The following is a 20185-nucleotide window of genomic DNA, read 5'->3' as shown; positions in this document are numbered from 1 at the left end:
CCATATTTCTCTAAACTATGGTTGAAATCGCTACATGGAGTAGCTTGACTGAATTCCATCTGTTCTTTTGTACAATCACATGTAGAAAATTAATATGAAGAAATGTGGGACTAATCTTTGCAACTATTTTCTGCTATTTTTCCTCTGCCCTTGCAAAGAGATTGTCTGGGATGTGGTTCCAGATGCGTCAATTGCCTCAAAACGCTTCAACAATCTTCACGTGGTAGCCCAATCAATAAGGGGGAAGTGTTCTAAAAAAATGACAGTGTCGTTTTGGGCAATCTTCCCGCACATAGTCATTATTTGGGAAAAGGATAAGTTCTGTGCCGGTTCTGAGAGGAGCCTAAACATATGGGCAAGCCCAGCTTCACAGAGATCAGGCATCATTTTTAAAGGACATCCCCATCTCAAAGTGAAATTGAAGACCCCCCCGCAACTCTCCCCATAGATACTAGGAAGCTCCCCCACCTTCCCCATCACTGAAGGCATATTTCTCCACCACCCCACCATAGGTACATAGATCATTGGCATTGGGGTCGTCCCAATGGGTCTCCATTCATGCTCCTCCTCCTTCATGCCTAACATCCTCAAGACCTATCCCTGACAGTGCTGACCCAGCGATACCAGTTGGCACTGCCAGGGTGCCAGGCCTTCTAAGATCAGATACTCAGCACAATGCAGAAATTGAATTTGTAATTTTCTTGGCTGATGGTTCAGATACTCACTGTAAACTCCAGGCTTGCTTGCATAATCTGAAGGGGAAGAACTCTGTTCAGCAAAGTTATCCTTGCAATAGTTAAATCAAGAAGGAGCTCTTCAACTACCAGATTAAGCAATTACCTGCTTCAACAAGTGTATCAAGGACCATTTTTAATGTATTATGGAATACTGCAAACATAGAGACATAGGAGTTGGATTAGGCTATTTGGCTTTTTTAGCCTTCTCCACCATTCAATAAGATCATAGATGATCTGGTTATGGTCTCCACTCTGCTCTACGGCCCCCATTACCCTTGACTCCACTATTTATCAAAAATTTGTCTAACTCCGCCTTGAATAAAGTAAATGATCCAGCCTCCACTCTGGGGAAGAGAATTCCACAGACTAACAATCCTTGAGATTCCCCTCATCTCCATCTTAAAAGGGACTCCTCTTACACTTAAACTGTGTCGCCTAGTTCTAGTCATAGAATCCTACAGTGCAGAAGGAGGCCATTTGGCCCATCGAGTCTGCATTGACCACAATTCCACCCAGACCCAATTCCCATAACACCATATATTTACCCTAACTAGTCACCTTGACACTGAGGGGCAATTTAGCATGGCTAATCCACATCTTTCGTTTGTGGGAGGAAACCCACGCAGACATGGGAGAATGATGAGTTGGTGGCGCAGATCGACACAAATGGATATGATCTGGTGGCCATTACAGAGACGTGGCTGCAAGGTGACAGGGACTGGGAGCTGAATGTCCAGGGGTATCAAGTGTTTAGGAAGGATAGGCGGGAGGGAAAAGGGGGGGGCATAGCTCTGCTGATTAAGGATAGCATCAGGGTGGTAGCAAGGGATGATATTGGAGCCAAGGAGCAGAACGTGGAATCGTTGTGGGTAGAGATTAGGAACAGCAAAGGGAGGAAGACGCTGGTGGGTGTCGTCTATAGGCCCCCGAATAATGATCTGGAGGTGGGGCGGGCTGTTAACGCGCAAATAAGTGCGGCGTGCAGGAATGGGATGGCCGTAGTTATGGGGGATTTCAATCTGCATATTGATTGGTCGACCCATGTTGGACGTGGTGGGCTCGAGGAGGAGTTCTTGGAATGCTGCCGGGATAGTTTCCTGGAACAGTGTGTGTTGGAGCCGACGAGGGAGCGAGCTATCTTGGATCTGGTGCTATGTAATGAGGCGGGTAGAATTAGGGAACTTGCGGTGAAGGATCCTCTTGGGGAGAGTGATCATTGTATGGTGGAGTTTCTGGTGCAGATGGAGGAGGACAAAGTGGGTTCCCGGACACGCGTCCTTTGTTTGAACAGAGGGGAATACGGTTGGATGAGAGAAGAATTGGCGAATGTGGACTGGGGGAGCGCGTTGGAAGGTAGGTCTGCTGAGGAGCAGTGGAGGATCTTTAAGGAGATCTTTCTTGGTGCTCAGCAGAAATTTATTCCGATGGTCAAAAAGGACCGTAGGAGGAGAGGTAATAAGCCGTGGATAACGAAGGAGGTGAAGGAAAGTGTTAAATTAAAAGCGGAGGCGTTTAGAGTAGCTAAGAGTAGTGGGCGAGAAGAGGATTGGGAGAGGTTTAAATGTCAACAAAGATTGACAAAGAAGTTGATAAAGAAGGGTAGGAGAAACTATGAAGCTGGGCTAGTGCTTAATATAAAAAAGGATAGCAAGAGTTTTTATAAATATATAAAAAGAGGCTGGCTAGGGTGAACGTTGGTACCTTAGAGGATGAGAAGGGGGACTTAGTGGTAGGGGATGGGGATATAGCTGAGGTCTTGAATAACTTTTTTGTTTCGGTCTTCATGGAGGAGGACGTGAATAATTTGTCGGATGTTAGAGATGGAAAGGTGGTAGGACTGGAGGGTCTCGATGACATTACTGTTACTAGAGAGGTGGTGCTCGACAGACTGGAGGGGCTGATTGTGGACAAGTCCCCAGGACCGGATGGAATGCATCCGAGGGTCCTGAAAGAAATGGCGGAGGTGATAGTGGACGCCTTGGTGGTTATTTTCCAGACGTCGCTGGATTCCGGGGAAGTGCCGGAAGATTGGAAAACGGCTAATGTTACGCCGTTGTTTAAGAAGGGTGCCAGGCAAAAGGCCGGGAATTATAGGCCTATTAGTTTAACGTCTGTTGTAGGTAAAATGTTAGAATCCGTCATGATCTTATTGAATGGCGGGGCAGGCTCGAAGGGCTAGATGGCCTACTCCTGCTCCTATTTCTTATGTTCTTATGTCATCAAGGAGGAAATAGCAAGGCATCTTGAGGGGAACTGCTTGATAGAGCAGACGCAGCACGGTTTCGTTAAAGGGAAGTCGTGTCTGACAAATTTACTGGAGTTCTATGAGGATGTGTCTAGGGCGGTGGATAGAGGAGAGCCGGTGGATGTGGTCTTTCTTGATTTTCAGAAGGCGTTTGACAAGGTACCTCACAAGAGGTTACTGCAGAAGGTAAGGGGGCATGGAGTTGGGGGTAGGGTGTTAGCGTGGATAGAGGACTGGTTGTGAAATAGGAGGCAGAGAGTGGGGGTCAATGGGTGCTATTCGGATTGGCGGATGGTGACTAGTGGAGTGCCCCAGGGGTCGGTGCTGGGGCCTCAGCTATTTACCATTTATATAGATGATCTGGAGGAGGGAACCGAGTGTAGGGTGTCGAAATTTGCTGATGACACCAAGATTGGTGGAAAGGCAAATTGTGCGGCGGGTGGTGAGAGTCTACAGAAGGATCTAGATAGGCTGGGCGAATGGGCCAGGAAATGGCAAATGGAATTTAATGTTGGCAAGTGCGACGTGGTCCACTTTGGTAGGAATAATGGTAGGAAGGATTATTACTTATGTGGAGAAAAACTGCAGCAGGCGAGGGTGCAGAGGGGCCTCGGGGTCCTTGTGCATGAGTCGCAAAAACCCAGCTTGCAGGTGCAGCAGGTGGTCAGGAAGGCGAATGGGATGCTGGCCTTCATCGCAAGGGGGATTGAATATAAAAGTAGGGAGGTCTTGCTGCGGCTGTATAGGGCATTGGTGAGGCCGCAGCTGGAGTACTGTGTGCAGTTTTGGGTGCCGTACTTACGTAAGGATATTTTGGCCTTGGAGGGAGTGCAGAGGAGGTTTACTAGGCTGATGCCGGAGTTGAGGGGGTTGAGCTATGAGGAGAGGCTGAATAAATTAGGCTTGTACTCGTTAGAGTTTAGAAGAATGAGGGGAGATCTCATTGAGACGTATAAGATGATGAATGGGATGGATAGGATAGAGGTGGAGAGCCTCTTCCCGCTCAGAAAGGATAGTAGGACTAGGGGGCACAGCCTCAAGATAAAGGGGGGGGCGGTTTAGAACGGAGTTGAGGAGGAACTTCTTCACTCAAAGGGTGGTGAATCTCTGGAATTCTCTGCCCGTTGAAGTGGTGGAGGCTACCTCGCTAAATATTTTTAAGACGCGGGTTGATGGGTTTTTGATAAGAGAGGGGATTAAGGGTTATGGGGAGAGGGCGGGAATGTGGAACTGAGCCAAGACAGATCAGCCATGATCTTATTGAATGGCGGGGCAGGCTCGAAGGGCTAGTTGGCCTACTCCTGCTCCTATTTCTTATGTTCTTATGTGCAAACTCCACACAGACAATGACCCAAGCCAAGAATCGAACACAGGTCCCTGGTGCTGTGACGGGGCAGTGCTAACTTCTGTGCTGCCCAAGTCATCCCCACAATGGAAACATCCTACCAGTATTCACCTTATCAAGTCTCCTAAGGATTGTACAAGTTTCAACAACAACTCTCATTCTAAATTATGAGTGCGGCTCAAAAAACCTGAAATGTATATTGGTGAAATGTGCATTTCTTGACATGAAGCACAGTCAAAGAACAAAAAATAACTGCTGCGACAGGGTTAAAGATTGCTTCTGTCGACAGCAGTACAGCAACAAAATGAAAACAAAATGATGTGCAAGTATGTCTGCTAGTCCAACTCATTTTTCTCAAGCTTACCAATGGCTCCTTACAGTCAGTGTTTGTGAATAAGGCATAGCTGAAGGCTTGTTAACAATGTTGTTTTGCTATTTATGGCACGTTTAAATTCCAGTCAGTATTGACAGTAACAATGACGACAGGATGCTGGAAAATTCTACCCAAGGAGCCTAATCCTACCATTGACAACTAAGAATTGCAGAAGCACATCTCAGTTTAATGAACAGGAAACTAGCATTTGTAACAAGAAAATACTATGGGCAAGTGGTTATTAACTATTAAACATAATTCCGGTTTCTCTGCTGTGCAGATGACCTTGGTTTATATGTTAGTTATTATCTGCTAGCGATGACAATTTTTCAAATGCACAGCTGGCTCCCTGATGAATCAGGCTAGCAATCGCACTTCTATGTGAAAGCCATCAACAGTGACAGTCATATCAGCAGCCTTATTCTTCCCCTTGGTGATAGCCTGTAGCTGTTGCTACAATAAACAAACCATTTTAAAAGCCATGAGCGAAGAAATAATTCAGACCCGAATTACAGGCAGCATCCAGAATCCTGTAATCACCTTCCAATAATTCACTTACTAAATGTTTGTTTTTCTCAATTATGTGTAGCAAAGTCAAACTGGGAATAACATCTGTCTTGCATGCCAAATCCTTGGAAAGGACTTCAAACACTCTACACAAAAACACAATTCAATGTTAAGAGAAGAATGTAAAGTCTGTCAAATTTTGCGATCATTGACAAATGATTAATCAAGGACCCCACGCAGCCCGGACGTTCTTTCTTCCACCTTCTTCTGTTGGGAACAAGGTACAAAAGTCTAAGGTCACGTACCAACTGACTGAAGAATAGCTTCTTCCCTGCTGCCATCAGACTTTTGAACAGACCTACCTTGCATAAAATTGATCTTATCTCTACACCTAACTATGACTGTAACAATGCATTCTGCACTCTTCCCTTTCCTTGAACAGTATGCTGTCTGTACAGTGCACAAGAGACAATACTTTTCACTGAATACTAAAACATGTGACAATAAATCAAATCAAAATGACTAATGTTTCTCAATGACTTTTAAAACGGATTTGATTAGGAGAAAAAAGACATTCTACTGCAATCACCATCGCTTAAACATCCGGTGTTTAAAATGGGCATTCATCCATGTCAGCCAAAAAAAATTATATTCATTACCGTCTTACATTAGCTGGCAGCACAATACTGAGGGAGTGCTGCACTGTTAGAAGTGCTGACTTCCAGTTGAGATGTCAAACTGAGACTCTGCCTGTTCTTTCAAGTGGATGTAAAAGATCACGAGATCTACTCTGAAGATGAGCAGGAGAGTTATCTGCAGTGTCCCGGCCGCTATTTGTCTCTTATTCAAAATTACTTGAAAGCAGGTTATCTGGGTTATTATAACATTGACACTTGTGGAAACTTGCTCTGCGCAAATCGGTTGTCACGTTTCTGACATATAACAATGGAGAGATGTTTCATTGGCTGCAAAGTGCCTTGAGGTTGAAAGGTGCTAGATAGAAAGGTGCAAGTATATCTTTCTGCTCAATTATCTTTCGCTTACTTAAGCCCTTCTTACCACCTCCAAGTGGTATGGAGTTACAAATTTGCACTAAGCACTGACAAAGGTAGTTGTATTTCCCGTAATCTTGGTTAGTTTATTCAGTGGTAAAGTACACTATTCTTGCTGATTATTGTAAATGTAATACCATGTTATTTCAATGTGTAGAGTAGAAACATTGTGGTTGCACAACAGCACCTAGGTATGTTGGGGACTGCCCATAATTTTATGTTATTTAAGAACATAGGAAATAGGAGCAGGAGTAGGCCATCTAGCCCCTCAAGCCTGCCCTGCCATTCAATAAGATCATGGCTGATCTGAAGTGGATCAGTTCTGCTTTCCCACTCTCTCCCCATAACCCTTAATTCCCTTGTCTGTCAAAAACCTATCTACCCGTGACTTAAATATATTTAGCAAGGTAGTCTCTACCACGTCAATGGGCAGAGAATTCCAGAGATTCACCACCCTTTGAGTGAAGAAGTTCCTCCTCAACTCCGATCTAAACTGCTCCCCCCCCTTTATCTTGAGGCTGCGCCCTCTAGTCCTGCTATCCTTTCTAAGCAGGAAGAATCTCCCTACCTCTACCCTATCCATCCCTTTCATTTTCTTATACGTCTCTATAAGATCCCCAATTTTTTCCAATATTCCAATTTTCCAATATTTTTTCCAATCCCCTATATTTCCAATTGACACCACCTCACATTCAATGGCAAAGGTCAGAGGGAGGAATTGGAGAAACATGACTAAAGGCAACAAGCCGACTGAAGCATTAGAGTAGGCAAATGAGATAGTCTAAGTCTAAGCAGGTTAAGGAAGCTTTCAGCACAGTCCAGAATATGCAAAGAGCAAAAGTGAAGATGGAGAAACTATTAGTCGTTAACCCCAGTTACAATAAAACACACTAAATAGCAACAGCAATATTTATAGCACAGACTTCAGTATTAGCCATACAATTAAGCTATTTATATATTAGTTTAATGAGATGCTAGATGCGCTGCCTCCTGAGGGTTTCACACGGCCAACAGCAACTCCAAAGAAAGGTTTGGCAGTCAGGAAGGCTCAGTTTTACTGGGTCTTTCCAGCCAGCAAGCTTACTGAGTCTCTCAATTTTAATTTGCAGTTGCTGCTGGCGATGTCAACCTCTCACACAGTGTCACCAACAGCTCAGCACTCCACCAAAGCCAATATATATAAAAAAAATTAAATCAAGTTCACCAATTTTAAAAAAATACCATCGGATCCATCAGAGTTGACAAACTGATTAAAACAATTTAAATTTCAGACGACTGACCTGTCTTCTCTTTGTAAACCTGCTGTATTTGTATTCTTAACAGTTTTGATACACTATATTTACACTTTTGTAAATATGCAGAACTATACACAAAACCCTTGAGTATCCACGCTGGTCTGAGTGTTATCACAGTCTCTTATCTCTCAAGACTGTGACTGAATTCACAACCGCTGAGGAACTCAGTGGCATATTTCACATGGCAACAATTTTTAACATCCCAAAGTAGATTGGAAGTGTTAAGCTGAATAATCCAACCCTGCAGCAGTTGGCCATCCAAATTCCAACTGTGTTACAGCCTTATCCGAAAATATGTTACGTATCCAACTCTAGTTGCTGTTAATTATATGGAGTCACCAGGTCTTGTCAGCCTTCGACTTTCCGCACAGCACAGTTGCAAGATCAGAATTTGCTTTTAAACACATTGCAATAAACACATTCAGATCTTAACAAATAACCAAATTTAATTGCATGCATGATATGCATCAGCAGAAGCAGCAGGCACATTTATATTGATTTAATTCAAGTAAACCACACATTCAGCAAAATACTGTAAAAATCGAGAGGATCATGGGTCATCAAATATACAGAATGGTTAAGATAACTGCCAACATTTGTACAATGCATTGCTAAAACTGAACTATATACAGAGGGCTGAATTTTCATTCTGAATTTCAATTGATTGGCCATGATAATTTGCCCATTAATGTTAGGGGGATCAGGAGGGTAAATATATGGGGTTACAGGGATAGGACATACCTGGATGGGATTACTGTTTGGCTCGATGGACCAAATGCCCTCCTCCTGCACTGTCGATTCTATGATTCAATTGTATTCCATGATCCCACCGTTAGGATGAAATATGAACCCACAAGTGCCTGTGGCAGGACTCAAAGGGCAATTCTGAAGAAGGCAGCTAATTAAGTGGTTGCCTTTTCAAGGCCCATTCAATTAAGGACAGCGTGTAGACACCCAGTTCTGGAGGGCCAAGAGGAGGCCTGCCAGCTGTCAAGGTGAGCAGGGGAGTCATGCACAAGGGCTGGCCACAGATCAAGAAAGAAAGAAGGTCAAGAAGGGTTAGGGTCTTTGAAAACTGAGGGGTGAAAGCCACACACAGTACTGGGCACTGATGAATGGAAGCTTCTGGCTCTGATGTCTGCCCACCATACTGCAGGAGTAGGCCACTCAGCCCTCAAGCCCACGCCATTCAATACAATCATAACTGATCCATTGTAACAACTCCACATTCCCATACATCCCTGATAACCTTCCAACCCCTTGGTTAAGAAGAATCTATCAAGTCTGTCTTAAAGATATTCAAAAATTCCGCTCCTACCGTCTCTCGAGGAAGAACATTCTAAAGACTCAAAACTTTGAGGAAGAAAAATTTCTCCTCATCTCTGTCATAAATGAGCAACTCCTTATTTTTAAACAGAAACCCCCGTTTTAGATTCTCCCACAAGACAAAACCTCCTCTCCACATTCACCCTATCAAGACCCCTCAGGACCTTGTATGTTTAAACAAGTCACCTCTTACTCTTCTGAACTCCAGCGAATACAAACCTTGTCTGTCCAGTGTTTTCTCATAAAGCAACTCTCCCATTCCAGGATTAGTTTAGTAAACGTTCTCTGAACTGCTTCCAACACATTTATATCCTTCTTTAAATAAGGAGACCAGATGTGGTCTCACCAATGTCCTGTACAACTGGAACATAACCTCTTTTTTGTCTTAAATTATCTTGCAATAAACAGAAACATTCTGTTAACTTTCTGAATTCTTTGTTGAACCTTTATATTAACCTTTTGTGATTCATGCATTAGGAAACCCTGATCCCTTGGCATCTCAGAGCTCTGCAAAGTCTCATTTAAATAATATGCTTTTCTAAAATATTTCTTGCCAAAATGGACAATTTTGCATTTTCTCATTTACCAGATCTTTTCCCAGTCATTTAACTTATTTATATCCCTTTGTAGTCTCCTTACGTCTTCTTCACAATTTACTTTCCTAGCTATCTTTGTGTCATTAGCAAATGTGGCAACCATACCTTCAGTTCCTTTTTCCAAATCATTTATACAAATTGTAAGAAGCTGAGGCCCCCAACACTGATCCCTATGGCACACCACCTGTTTCATCTTGCTAAACTGAAAAAGGTCCATATATGCCTGCTTCCTGTTGGCTAGCCAACCTTCTATGCATGCCAATATGCTACCCCCCAGGCCATGAACTTTTATTCTCTGCAATAACCCTTGAAGTGGCACTTCATCAAATGCCTTCTGGAAATTTAAGTACAGCCCATCCATAGATTTCCCTTTATCCACATCATTTGTTTATTCCTCAAAGAACTCCAATAAACTGATTAAACATGATTTCCCTTTCACGAAACCATGTTGACTAGGCCTGATTATCTTGATGTTTTCCAAGTATCCTGCTATTAATTGCTTCTAACATTTTCCTATGACAGATGTTAAGTTAACTGGCCTGTAGTTAACTGCCTTCTGTCGCCCTCCTTTTTGAATAAAGGAGTTGCATTCGTTATTTTCCAATCCAATGAAATATACCCCGAATCTAGGGAATTTTGCAAGCCTGAAACCAACTATCTTGCTCGCCATTTGTTTTAACACCCCAGAATGAAGTCCATCAGGACATGGACACTTGTCAGCCCACAGCTCCAACAATTTACTCAGTACCATTTCACAGGTGAATATAATTCTTCTGAGTATCTCCCTCCCATTTCCTGATTTACAGCTATTTCTAAAATGTAACTTGCATCCTCTGCAGTGAAGACTGATGTTCAATTGATTTGTCAACTCTCAATTTTCCATTGTTAATTCCCTAGACTCACCTTCTATAGAACCAACACTTACATCAACTCTTCTCTCTTTTAAATACCTATAGAAACTCTTTATATGTTTTACATTTCTGGCTTGCTTTAATGCAAATTTTAATTTTTCTTCCATTATTAATCTTGTAGTCATTCTTTGATGGTTTTATATTCTGTTCAATCTTCTAACTTGCCACCCACCTTTGCGCAATTATATGCTTTTTCTTTAAATTTGATACTACCTTTTAAGTTAACCACAAATGGCAGGTCCTCCCCTTGGAAATTTTCTTTCTCATTGAAATGTATCTACTCTGTATTCTGAAATGTCGGCCACTGTAATTAAATTGACCTGTGCCTTCACTTAATTTGCCAGTTCACTTTGGCTAACTTGGCCCTCGTGCCATCAAATTGTCCAAGCTTTCCGTCCTCAAACTGAATGTAAAATTCAATCATATTATGATAGCTGCTATCTAGGGGTGCCTTCATTATGAGACCATTAATGAATTTTACCTTGTTGCATAATGCCAGGTCTTGCATATTCTGCCTTCTGGTTGGTTCCAAAACGTGCTATTCTGAGAAACTATCCACAGAACCATAGAATCAGTAGTGCAAAAGCCGCTGTTTGACCTACTGAGCCTGCACTGACTCTCCAAAAGAGCAATTTAACCCCATCCCCCCACCCAATCCCCGTGCATTTACCATGGCCAATCCATCCAACCTCTGCATCTTTGGACACTAAGGGACAATTGAGCCGGCCAATCCACTTAACTTACACATCTTAGGAATGTGCGAGGAATCCCACACTGACAGGGGGAGAATGTGCAAACTCCACCCAAGACCAGAATTGAACCTGGATTCCTGGTGCCGCGAACAGCAATGCTAACCAACATGTCTATCCTGAAAACATTCTATAATCTTTTCATATAGTCTACCTTTGCCCACCTGATTTTTCCATTTTATATGTAGACTACAATCCCCCATGATTATCACCATATTTTTGTGCCAAGATCCCATTATTTCTTCCTTTATAGTCAATCATACCATATGGATACTGTTAGGAGCCTGCACGCCATTCCCACATGACCTCTTGTCTTTATCATTTCCCATCTCAAGCTAAACAGCTTCTATATTCTGGTTTCCTGAACTTGGGTCACACTTCTCTATTGTGCTAATACCATCATTAATTAATAGGACCACCCCTCCACCTCTTCCTCACTTCCTGTGCTTCCTAAATGTCATGTACCATGAATATTCAGGTCCTAATCTATGTCATCCTGCAGCCATGTCTCTACAACAGTTATAAGATCATACTTCTTTATTTCTATTTGTCCTATTCCTGGGCAGTCTCCTGAGGTGACTGTGCAATGGATCGAAAATCTGGTCAATGATGGAACAGTGCCCATCGGGCAGCACAGTGGTTAGCACTACTGCCTCACAGCGCCAGCGACCCAGGTTCACTTCCGGCCTCGGATCACTGTGTGGAGTTTGCACATTCTCCAGATGTCTGCATGGGTTTCCTCCGGGTGCTCCGGTTTCCTCCCACAGTCCAAAGGTGTGCAGGTAGGGTGGATTGGCCATGCTAAATTGACTCTAGTGTCGGGGGATTAGCAGGGTAATTATGTGGGGTTATGGGAACAGGCCCTGGGTGGTATTGTGGTCGCTGCTGACGCGATGGGCTGAATGCCTCCTTCTGCACTGTAGGATTCTATGATTCTATCATTAAGCCCCTATTGGTTACTCGCTGCAGCCAGAAGGGTAACCATGTCCCCCATCAATCCAACTCCTCCATAATCTCATGGGGACACCCCAGTGTGATTTCCCTCCCATTTTAGGGCTTCCCTTTCTCTTGTCTGCTGCCACAGATGGTTGGAAATTCAGTCCAGAATGTTCTGTGTGCAATTTTTGATTAATACAATGATCTCCACAAGTCTGTAACCAAAAAATGTTTTAACGTTAAATCTGTCAGGTGAATTATTCCTTGTAATTCATAGGACAGGAAAATCAGCATCTGTAAATAAAGAATTGACAGCTTAAATTGTACAAAATAATCAAGATTTTAAATTCTGTTTAGAGGATTACGGCGGCATGGTGGCACAGCGGTTGGCACTGCTGCCTCACAGTGTCAGGGACCCAGGTTCAATTCTGGCCTCGGGTCACTGTCTGCGTGGAGTATGCACATTCTCCCCGAGTCTGTGTGGGTTTCCTCCAGTTTTTCTCCCACAGTCCAAAGAGGTTGATTGGCCATGCTAAATTGACCCTAGTGTCAGGGGGATTAGCTAGGGTAAAGGCATGGGGCTCTGGGCATCTGGCCTGGGTGGGATTGTGGTCGGTACAGACTCGATAGACCGAATGGCTTCTTTCTGTATTGCAAGGATTCTATGATTCTCTTATAAGTATATATGCTGAAGGCAAATACAAACATCTGACCACACAAAGCAACGTAAACTTTCAGTTCTTCTTATCCAGAACCTGATGGTAAATCAACTGAAGTCACCAAACAGCATTACTGCATACAAGAGCTAAGTACCGCAGGTGCATGAAAACTGGAATAAAAACAGAAAACCCTTGCAGAATCTATTGAGACAGAAGCGCAGTTAATCGTGACCTTTTGCCTCCTCCCTCCCCACTATCCAAGGTGCCAAACATTCCTGCAATTTAATTTAAAGATAAATAGGTACTTATTACATTGCCATTACTTGAAGAACATTATATTTAAAAATGGCAAACTTGTTATTTAGTGCAATCTAAGAAAGCAGCAAGAACAGATTCAATGCATTTTGCTCTGCTGGTGCTTTTGAAAAATATGTGCCATAAGGGGGAAAAGAAACAACAAACTATTTCACTCTGTGCCATCCTCTGTCAAGAGACTGGGTTCCTCTGCCACCTTTCCTTGTTCACCCAGCTTACAACCCTGGCTCCACCACACAGACACACAAAGTAGCTGTTAAAACCAGATGAAACCAAGTTAGGTTTGAATTGTAAACTTCAGTTGCCTCCCATTTTAATTCCCACGCTGACCTCTCTGTCCTTGGCCTCTTGCACTGTTTCAATGAAGCTATGCATTTCATAAGTGTTGTTTCAACATTGCTTTTTGAATTAGAAATATCATAATTACCAGAAAGTTTATCTGGTCAAACTAACAAGAGGTATGTTATTCCCATTTACACCTCCTCTAAATCCATCTTTTTTATTTCTTTATATGTCCTGTTACCATCCCCTTTTTTCTTCTCCCGTTATTCCTACTGACATGCACAGCGAGATTTTATGGCTTTGCTTGGGAGACACCAGAAATTCCAGCCTGAGGTCAATAGAGATTTCCATTATCAGACCTCACTCACTCTGATTCCATGACGGGTGAGATGAGAGTGTGTTCTGGCCATAATCTCTCCTGTCTTCAACCCTATCACAGACCTTTCTTTTTGATAGGCGCAAATCACTGCGGGTGCTGGAATCTGAAACCGAAAAAGAGAAAACGCTGGAAAATCTCAGATGGTCTGGTAGCATCTGCAAGGAGAGAAAAAAGCTGACGTTTCAAGTCCAGGTGACCCTTTGTCAAAGCTAAAAGGCATACGAAGTGGGAGATATTTATACTACGGGGAGGGAATGAAAGTCTTAGCCATAGAAACAAGAGGAAAAGACTGCTATTAGCTATCCTCAGAGAGAATAAAGGGTGTGAATGGCCAAACAGCTGAGAAGCTGTAAGCTCTGACAGATGAAGATGTTTGGGGAGGGGAAAAAATTGGACTGAGATAGAATGTAGAAAAGGGGACGTGGGGGTAGCAAAGGTAAGGAAAAGGGGATGAAGGGGGAAAGAGTTGGGGGGGGAAGGTGGGAAGAAAAATGAAGAAAGACAATAAAGAAATAAAAGGTAAAGAACACTAAAAATTAAAAAAAAAACAAACGGGTTGAGGTGGGGTAGAGCAAATTATCTGAAGTTGTTAAACTCCATGTTGAGACCAAAAGGCTGTAAAGTGCCTACTTGGAAGATGAGATGCTGTTCCTCCCGTTTGCCCCCACCTTCCTTTTCCCGACCCTATATTTGCATAAAGCCTGTTAACAGTTTCCAAAAGAAAAATAAATGCAAATGCTGGGAATAGTATAGTGGAAGCCTTAACTATCTTTACTTGGTGGAACAAAAATAAATCAATACAGGAGACTGTTTCCACTATCTATTTATAAAGAGCATGACAGCATGGAAATACTAGCAGCATTGTACAGAAAAGAAACTGTATTGAGGTCAACTAGACCACTCCAGATTTAGTATCAGACAGCAAGTCATAGCAAAGGGAAAGCCAATCCAACAATGTGCTCGCTGGAAGGCAGAAATATACTGATGTGTCGTGTTGTACAGGTCAATATTCATAGCAATAACTCTGATGAAGTCAAGTACTATTTGCACTGTGAGTTACAACAATCTGTCCCACCACTGTGTGAGAAAAGATGTGATATCAAAGTCAACAAGCAGATTGCTTGAAACTCCAGTGAAATTGCATATACGTCGTTGTTGGGCGTAATTTCATTAGAAAGGGATTGGAGTACTCTGATCATTGGCAGGGACAGTATTCCACCAAAAACATCAATCTTTTCACAAAAAAACTCTTGAACCATTTCAATGCAGGGGTTTTCCAACATGAACATTGTGAGATACATGAAGTCTCTGTATAGGGTTGCCAACTCAGCAGGATTGGCCTTGGGTCCCCAGGAATTGAAGATCTATTTCCAGGACACTGCTTTTTAAAAAAATTAGTGTCACAAGTAGTCTTACATTGCCGCTGCAATGAAGTTGCTGCGAAAATTCCCTAGTCGCCACACTCTGGCAGCTGTTCGGGTACACTGAGGGAGAATTTAGCAAAGCCAATGCATCTAACCAGCACGTCTTTTGGACTTGTGGGAGGAAACTGGAGTACCCGGAAGAATGTGCAAACTCTGCATAGACAGTGACCCAAGCTGGGAATTGAACCCGTGTCCCTGACGCTGTGAGACAATAGTGCTAATCACTGTGCCGCCCTTGTGTGCAACCTTGGAGAAATATCATAATGGCATTAAGAGTAGATTTTTATTTGAACATTCCTCTTTACCAGATAAAAATATTCTGAAAATTAGGGAAGGCAAAGGCTGTTTAGCTGACATCAAGCATCATCCAATTGGGTGATGAGTCTTTTTGTTTTCCAATTGGAGGAGGAAGACGGTGCGTCACAAGAATGGGTGTGTTAGCTGGTGAATGGCTGGAGATCGGGAGAAAGTCATGTGATTAAACCTCCAGGAATACATTTAATCACAGCGGGCAACCCCAACTCTTTACTGCTGGCTGCCAAGGTGTGGTCTGGAGATTTCTCCCACTGTAATCAGAGCTCCACTTCCTAAATTTCTTCTGATTCAAGCATTCAGTGCAAGAGATGGAAAAACTGATGAGAAAATGAAACTAAAACCACCCTTGCAAAGAAGAAATCCTCACGTTTTAAGTAAAATGAGCTAAAAGTTAACCCACTCTCACATCACAGTCCAGCCCAACATAGTACAAATCAGAGGAAGTAAAATTATAATTCTGGGTTCATATGTGCTGCGTTTGATCTCTTAAGAATCTTCATCAATATTCCGCATCGGTAGTTTCAAGACAACAATGTGCCCACACTTCTAGCCAATCTTTACACCTGCAGTGCAGAACATTGGAGCAGGCAGAGCTCTGTCCTAATACGGAATACAAAAACAGCAACTACAATGTTGAAACTAGCTCAACTTGAAAGATGTTGACCCACATTATCATAATGCTGTTGGGGGTAAGTATGTCCGGCTTGTTTACGCAATGTATTACAGCTTACACAGGAAGATGCTGCGTGGCGCTTTATCCCTTATTCTCTTCCTCAATCTGTCACCCTCATTGACGATCGAACTATCCTGCCTCTTTTCCTTGCTTGCACCACATTTCATATTTCCATTCCAACCGTCCTAACGTAGGCAGTGTATCTTCTGAAATGGTTTTAAATCATTTGATCACATAACCATTTCACAGGATATAAATATGTCATTCCTTACCCGAAAGGCTCTTTATTAAAAGTAAATTCAGAAGTTAGATAGCTAGAAGTGCCTAGTTTGTGATGTTTTGTTAATCCAGTGTCACAGGAGAATATCAACATGGTTGTTTGAGTTATTCTGATGCCTAAAGAGGCCAAATCTTCTAACATGCATCAGCCAGATTGGTCAATGATAGAGCTTTCTTTGAAATATCAAAGTTATAAGACGGTGTTTGACACTTATAAGATAGTAGCGGTGGAAGTTATTTGCAGAAATCGGAACTATGTTTACATGGTATTAATTGAATATCACAGTGCAAGAGATTCTCTAATATACATCGAAGAGTGTGTCCCTGTAAACAGCAGAGGTGTACCTTTAAAGAAGTCGCATAGTCAGATATAGCTAACAGCTCAGAAACAACATTTGTCCAGAAGAGGAGGATGCAAGAGGAACAGATATTTAGCCCTACAGACAGGGATTCACCACGTTATCTTGTAGGTCTCACACCATCATCCCAGAGGTGTAGATTCATAGGTCCTACAGTACAGAAGGCGGCCATTTGGCCCATCGAGCCTGCACCGATCATAATCCCACCCAAACCCCATGCATTTACCCTGGCTAGTCCCCCTGACACTAAGGAGCAATTTAGCAGGGCTAATCAACCACACCTTTGACTGCGAGCGCAAACCGGCGCACCCGGAGGAAATCCACGCAGACACAGGGAGAACGTGCAAACTCCACACAGACAGTGACCCAAGCTAGGAATCGAATCCGGGTTCCTGGTGCTGTGAGGCAGCAGTGCTAACCACTGTGCCGCTGCCCACACAGACAAGGTGAACTTCACCAACTCAGCAGGTTGAGGTTGTGTAAGTTCTGGACACATTGCTAACACTAAGCATGTAGACATCAATCTATGCAAAACATTGTCTACTTATTGTTGTTAAGTTGTCATTAACTGAAGTGCCCAGTCATAAAAGAGCCATCAAAATGATTATTTTCTGGCGCTGATCTCAATATTGTAAATTTATCAGCAAGTCAGCTGGTGCTGAATTGCTGCGACATAATTGAACTGGATTTGCAGCCTCATTGTTCATTCCACCAATTAACCCCATGTACTAAAGAGCTACAGACTCAATGTTAAATGTTACTAATTATGAGAAGGTTAATAACCAATTGTTAGTTTGTGACTTGATTCTCCATCTTTTGATGATTTGTCAAAGGTTAATTTGTTCATCAGTAGTGTGTGCTAATTGAACATAAGAACATAAGAAATAGGAGCAGGAGTAGGCCATCTAGCCCTTCGAGCCTGCCCCGCCATTCAATAAGATCATGGCTGATCTGTCGTGGCTCAGTTCCACTTTCCCGCCCTCTCCCCATAACCCTTAATCCCTTCTCTTATCAAAAACCCATCAACCCGCTTCTTAAAAATATTTAGCGAGGCAGCCTCCACCACTTCAACGGGCAGAGAATTCCAGAGATTCACCACCCTTTGAGTGAAGAAGTTCCTCCTCAACTCCGTTCTAAACCGCCTCCCCTTTATCTTGAGGCTGTGCCCCCTAGTCCTACTGTCTTTTTTGAGCGGGAAGAGTCTCTCCACCTCTATCCTATCCATCCCATTCATCATCTTATACGTCTCAATGAGATCTCCCCTCATTCTTCTAAACTCTAACGAGTACAAGCCTAGTTTATTCAGCCTCTCCTCATAGCTCAATCCCCTCAGCTCCGGTATCAGCCTAGTAAACCTCCTCTGCACTCCCTCCAGGGCCAAAATATCCTTGCGCAGGTGCGGCGCCCAAAACTGCACACAGTACTCCAGCTGCGGCCTCACCAATGCCCTATACAGCTGCAGCAAGACCTCCCTACTTTTATATTCAATCCCCCTCGCTATGAAGGCCAGCATCCCATTCGCCTTCCTGACCACCTGCTGCACCTGCAAGCTGGGTTTTTGCGATTCATGCACAAGGACCCCGAGGTCCCTCTGCACCGTCGCCTGCTGCAGTTTTTCGCCACGTAAGTAATAGTCCTTCCTACCATTCTTCCTACCAAAGTGGACCACCTCACACTTGCCAACATTAAATTCCATTTGCCATTTCCTGGCCCATTCGCCCAGCCTATCTAGATCCTTCTGCAGACTCTCCACACCCTCCGCACAATTTGCCGTTCCCCCAATCTTGGTGTCATCAGCAAATTTCGACACCCTGCACTCGGTTCCCTCCTCCAGATCATCTATATAAATGGTAAATAGCTGAGGCCCCAGCACCGACCCCTGGGGCACCCCACTAGTCACCATCCGCCAATCCGAATAGCACCCATTGACCCCCACTCTCTGCCTCCTATTTGACAACCAATCCTCTATCCACGCTAACACCCTACCCCCAACTCCATGTCCCCTGACCTTCTGCAATAACCTCTTGTGAGGTACCTTGTCAAACGCCTTCTGAAAATCCAGAAAGACCACATCCACCGGCTCTCCTCTATCCACTGCCCTAGACACATCCTCATAGAACTCCAGTAAATTTGTCAGACACGACTTCCCTTTAATGAAACCGTGTTGCGTCCGCCCTATCAAGCAATTCCCTTCAAGATGCCTCGCAATTTCCTGCTTAATGATGGATTCTAACATTTTACCTACCACAGACGTTAAACTAACCGGCCTATAATTCCCCGCCTTTTGCCTGGCACCCTTCTTAAACAACGGCGTAACATTAGCCGTTTTCCAATCTTCCGGCACTTCCCCGGAATCCAGCGATTGGTAGTGTAAAGGATAATATCATTGAGTCTGATCCATGAATGACAGTTTAGCAAACCAAATTTAGGCATCATTCTGCCCTAGACAAAGACTATGGTGGGAACTCAAATTAAGAAGTTACGGATTCATCCACCGTTTAATATTTCTCTCAGAGTTTTGATTCCACCTTTGAATAATTTTTTTGCAACTAACATATCACCATGGCCAGAATTTTCTCTGCTAGCCATGGGCGGGCGAGGTGGCAAAATTCATAACATAAGACCAAAAGATATGGGAGCAGAATTAGGCCATTTGGCCCATCAAGTCTGCTCTGCCACTCATTCATGGCAGATATGATTTTCATCTTCACTCTCCTGTCTTCACCTCATAATCCTTGATCCCCCTTATTGAGCAAGAACCTATTTATCTCTGTCTTAAAGACAGTCAATGACCTGGCCTCCACACCACTCTCTGGCAATGAGTTCCATAGGTTCACCATCCTCTGGCTGAAGAAATTCCTCCTCATCTCAGTTTTAAAAGGAGCGTCCTTTCACTCCGAGGTTGTGCCCTCAAATTCTAGTCTCTTCCATTAGTGGAAACATCCTTTCCACATCTATTCTATCGCGGCCTCTGAGTATTCTGTAAGTTTCAATTAGATCCCCCCTCATCCTTCTAAACTCCATCAATTATAGATCCAGAACTGCTCCGCATATGACAAACCCTTCATTCCTGGGATCATTCTTGTGAACCTCCTCTGAACCCCCTCCTAAGCCGACACATACTGTCGATTATGGGGCCCATAACTGCTCATATAATTAAGTGATTAGTATTTACTTCAGAGAAACAGGTTTAGCTCAGAGAAGGTAGAGAGAGAGACAAATGAAGTGATCTGAGCACCTCTACCTTATGCTATTCACACAGAGACTCAATGAACAGGCTGAAAGTTTGAACCAGCAAACTCTCTGACCCAAACCACCCATCTTCTTTTCATTCTGGAGAGGTGGGGCAGCACTGGAGTCAGGAGTCCAGAGAATTTTGTTGCAATATCATGGTGGCGCAAGTAGCCAGGGTGATGTTGTTAGATAAC

The 20185-nt window shown here is 43.3% G+C and overlaps 1 protein-coding gene across 5 annotated transcripts in view; it reads right to left on the bottom strand.

Annotated features, from left to right (window-relative positions):
- Nucleotides 1-20185, bottom strand: part of pak5 (p21 protein (Cdc42/Rac)-activated kinase 5) — a 209070-nt gene that overhangs the window by 144539 nt on the left and 44346 nt on the right. Inside the window, exon 1 of one of the 5 annotated variants that reach the window (XM_080200030.1) lies at nt 8296-8359. The exons of the other annotated variants lie outside the window; for them this stretch is intronic. The gene's annotated coding sequence lies outside the window, so the exon portion shown is untranslated. Of the gene's footprint in view, nt 1-8295; nt 8360-20185 lie in introns of those variants that run through there. 5 annotated transcript variants of the gene reach the window in all.

The sequence above is a fragment of the Carcharhinus amblyrhynchos genome, chromosome 12 (genome assembly GCF_965287045.1).
Source record: "Carcharhinus amblyrhynchos chromosome 12, sCarAmb.v2.hapA, whole genome shotgun sequence".
NCBI classification, from domain to species: Eukaryota; Metazoa; Chordata; class Chondrichthyes; order Carcharhiniformes; family Carcharhinidae; genus Carcharhinus; species Carcharhinus amblyrhynchos.
The sequence above is the reverse complement of the archived record's forward strand: the minus strand, read 5'-3'. Positions and strand labels throughout refer to the sequence as shown.